Source organism: Patiria miniata, unplaced genomic scaffold (genome assembly GCF_015706575.1).
Source record: "Patiria miniata isolate m_02_andy unplaced genomic scaffold, ASM1570657v1 HiC_scaffold_5, whole genome shotgun sequence".
NCBI classification, from domain to species: domain Eukaryota; kingdom Metazoa; phylum Echinodermata; class Asteroidea; order Valvatida; family Asterinidae; genus Patiria; species Patiria miniata.
This window is the reverse complement of record NW_024037072.1, coordinates 28,120,234-28,123,781: the sequence shown is the minus strand read 5'-3', so window position 1 is coordinate 28,123,781 and position 3,548 is coordinate 28,120,234.

The following is a 3,548-nucleotide window of genomic DNA, read 5'->3' as shown; positions in this document are numbered from 1 at the left end:
CAATGCGACGTAATCACTGTTAGGTAATAACTTGGGCCTGGTCTATAATGTCGAGGTCTCCTGGGTCACTTTTACTGCAGGGTCTAATTTGAGGTTAATAGCCAAGTATAACATGCTTAGAAAACTCAACAGAAAAATCCCAGCATTTGGGCTTGCAGTTTTTACCAAAAAAAGCGAAAAACCTCTTCTATGCTTAAGAAACTTTTGTGCTTTACAAGCTCAATGGAATCACTCCCAGCTGATTAAAGCTGGCCTTCAATTACACAAAATCACATTTTCCACAAATATTTTTTTCTGTAATTGTTTTCTAGGGTTGCCCATAAACCAACATGTGATATATGTACCGGCTGACCAAATACAAGCGCGCTAATACCAGATTTAAAGGCGAGCCAGGAAGCAGCCGTGTGGCATGCTGGGCAATGGAGGGGTCAAACGTGACAAAAAGAAAAAAAAATAGCAGGAGAGGAAAAGATCAATTAAATGCAGGAAAGGGAGGAGATGAGTCAGGAAATATCAAAAATAAATTCGGGAAAGAAAATTCAATCGGACAACTATGACTGATTATCAAACACTGCTGCCCAGAAGTTTAAATTTAACAGAAGAAATCAAAACAATTGGCATGATCCAAACTCTGACCAAGGACAACAAGAAGAACTGCAGTATAAGATCCTTGACAAAATTACGGTCTTTCCCAATCGTTTTCTTTCCACAAGGTGAGGTCACTATCAGGGGAAATTGAGACAAATCTAAAGAGAGCAGCCCGGTAACATTCAACATTTTGCAGTCAGTTCTGGGCCCAATTTCATGGCTCTGCCAACCACAGCATTCTGCGCTTAGCATCACCATTCTGCGCTAACAGGGCCAGCTGAATAATTCTGTGCTAACCCTGTAAGCACAGAATCTGTAGCTACGGTATGTACGCCTGGGCATAAACCAAATTCCTCACTAACCTGTGAAATATGCTTACAGAAAGCACGGAATTGTAAAGGTACAGTAAGCAGAGATTTTTTGCTAATGGTAAAATAGATATATGAAATTGGGTCCAGTATGCAGTAAACACCAAATAGTTGTCTGTTTAATGATCAATTTAAAAGTTCAATTTCATGGAGATGCTCAGCAAGAAAACTGTTGCTTAGAAAACAAAAATTACACGCTTAGCAAAAATCAAGTGGGAACCGGTCACAAGCTAATACACAGTGCATGGCACTTTGACCGGTAACCTGGTTTTTGCTAAAAAAAATGATTTCTGCGCTTAACAGCTCCACAAAATGACGGGTTGTTATCTTTAGCGCACTCAGTCATTTACCTACAACTTCCATTTAAACGTACATTGTAAATGAACTGAAGTACAGTATTTGATCTTACACACACGAGTCTATTTGGAGCATGAGCCACAAGCCGGTGTCATGTGAAATGTGGACTCCTATGAAATCTGGTCTTTTTTACTGTATATATGAACTCTTACCCTCATACGTGACCTGTCATTGTCCGATTATGTTTGCCAAGACATGCACAATACAAGCAATGAGCTGTATTCCGTAGAGTCCAAATTTCACATGACACTGGCATTACTGCCAATGGCTTAGGAAAGTCCACTGTGACTTTCCTAAGCCATTGGCAGTGCTGATGCCTGTGGTAAATGCGGAAGCCATAGTCAAAAATGCCAGATTTTGACCAGCCACATTCTAACCTTTACATTATACATTAACTGAATCTGAGTTACTTGGCTACGGCTAAGAGTAACACAGGTGGCTATGGGAAGTGGCTTCAGCGGCTTCCATAGACACATGTAGAATTGCGAGCCGTAGCCATGTAAATCAAACACAGCCTATTTCTAACATGGCTGATGCATCATTAAGGCCAGTTCTGCTTCTTAAACACTGGACAATTTCAACCGACCATTTTCTTTTCTCACATTTTATAAGGATATCTGTTAGTGTCTAAGCCGTTTTGAGGAAAAGGCATTCCATTGTGAAATGATTACAAACCACAATTTCTTTTTGTTTTTTGAAAACGTAGATTATACAACGTTAAAGGTGACATGGCTGGATCGTTTGCCAGTAATTAAAGAATAGTTAGTAATTCGTTTGTAAATTTGCATATTTTTGTTAAAATTATCCCCTTAAAGTGTTCTTTCTGTTAATGTTATAGCATAAAAAATATCTCTGTACATTTTATATATATATATTTCTCTTTTATTTTTTTTAAGCAAAAATAATTTTGTGTGACAACTAGGATTTTCTTTCCCTTCTTCTACCAAGACTAGAGAGTTTTAAATGTACATCTGCTCTCAAAACTTGTATCTTTAACCGGGATGCTTTTGTCGGAACTCTTAGTTCGGTCCATCACGTTCGGTTGCGCTGATTTATTTTTCATCAATTGACTTCACTTGATACTATTAGTCACTTGTAAGCATAATTTGCTAGGACTGACTTTTCGGTACGCGTTGGCTTTTTTTTTTCTCGTTTTCTTTAGAGTATCTGGCGTTGCTGATAACGAATTTGATCTGAAGCACAGGTGCGCGGATGGACGAGATCAGCTTCAGCCAGACACTACTCTGAACTTCCTCTCGTCTAACTTTGCGAGAATCTGAAGTTGGAACTATACAAGTTTCTATCCTTCAAAAAAAAATCTGCTGCGTGAAACTCCAAATTTTTTTTTTATATTTTTTACAGTTCTCTCCAGTCGTTTGTACCTGTTTTCCTTTTGGATTTGAAATAAGAAATTTTAACTAAAAGTTAAAAATACATGCTGGAGTTTTCTTCCGTGGAGAGACAAACAGACCAGCATTGGAAGGTTTGACTGAATGTGCTTTAAAGGTGTTTAACAGCTGAACGGCTCAGCGGTGAAAAACTTGTGAGCCAATGCCGGGGGGGGGGGGGGGGGGATTTCTTTGCAGCATTGCGCAGCGGTTGCAGGATGCACTGGTTTCCCATGCAGTGATGATCTCATAGACTTCACAGGAACCAACACTTTTTCTTTGTCGTTACTGATATTAATTCGGGTCTGACTCAAGGACTGAGAAAATATACTCTCTGGGCGTGAAGCTCAAAGTCTGATGATGGAGGCTTCCCGGCCGGAGTCAATCCGGTGCTACTGTCAAAAAAACATCGGAGCCAATGGTCGCGAAAAGCCTTGGTGAAGCAGCAAACTGGGGGGGGGGGGGGGATATCTTGGTTAACCACTTCAAACCGCAGATAACCACTTATCAAAATAATAATAATTAAAACAAAATAAACTAAATCTAAACAGATCATTTTGTGACCGATTACTGATGACTGACAAATTATGCCCAATCAAGGTTTCTGAGGGGCTACATATCTCTCTAATAACTACTTAATGGTATTGGCTATTATAAAATCTCCCGACAACATTTTTGTTTTTCAATTATTAAAAAGAAACAGGTACAATTTGTACTGACTGGAAATGCACTGTAAATCTGAGAACCATACTGCCACGAAATAACCATTCCTGACCCAAAAAAAAAGCACATTTGCAACTCTTGTACTTAACAGCTTAATCAAAATAAAATATAAATTTAGGCAGAG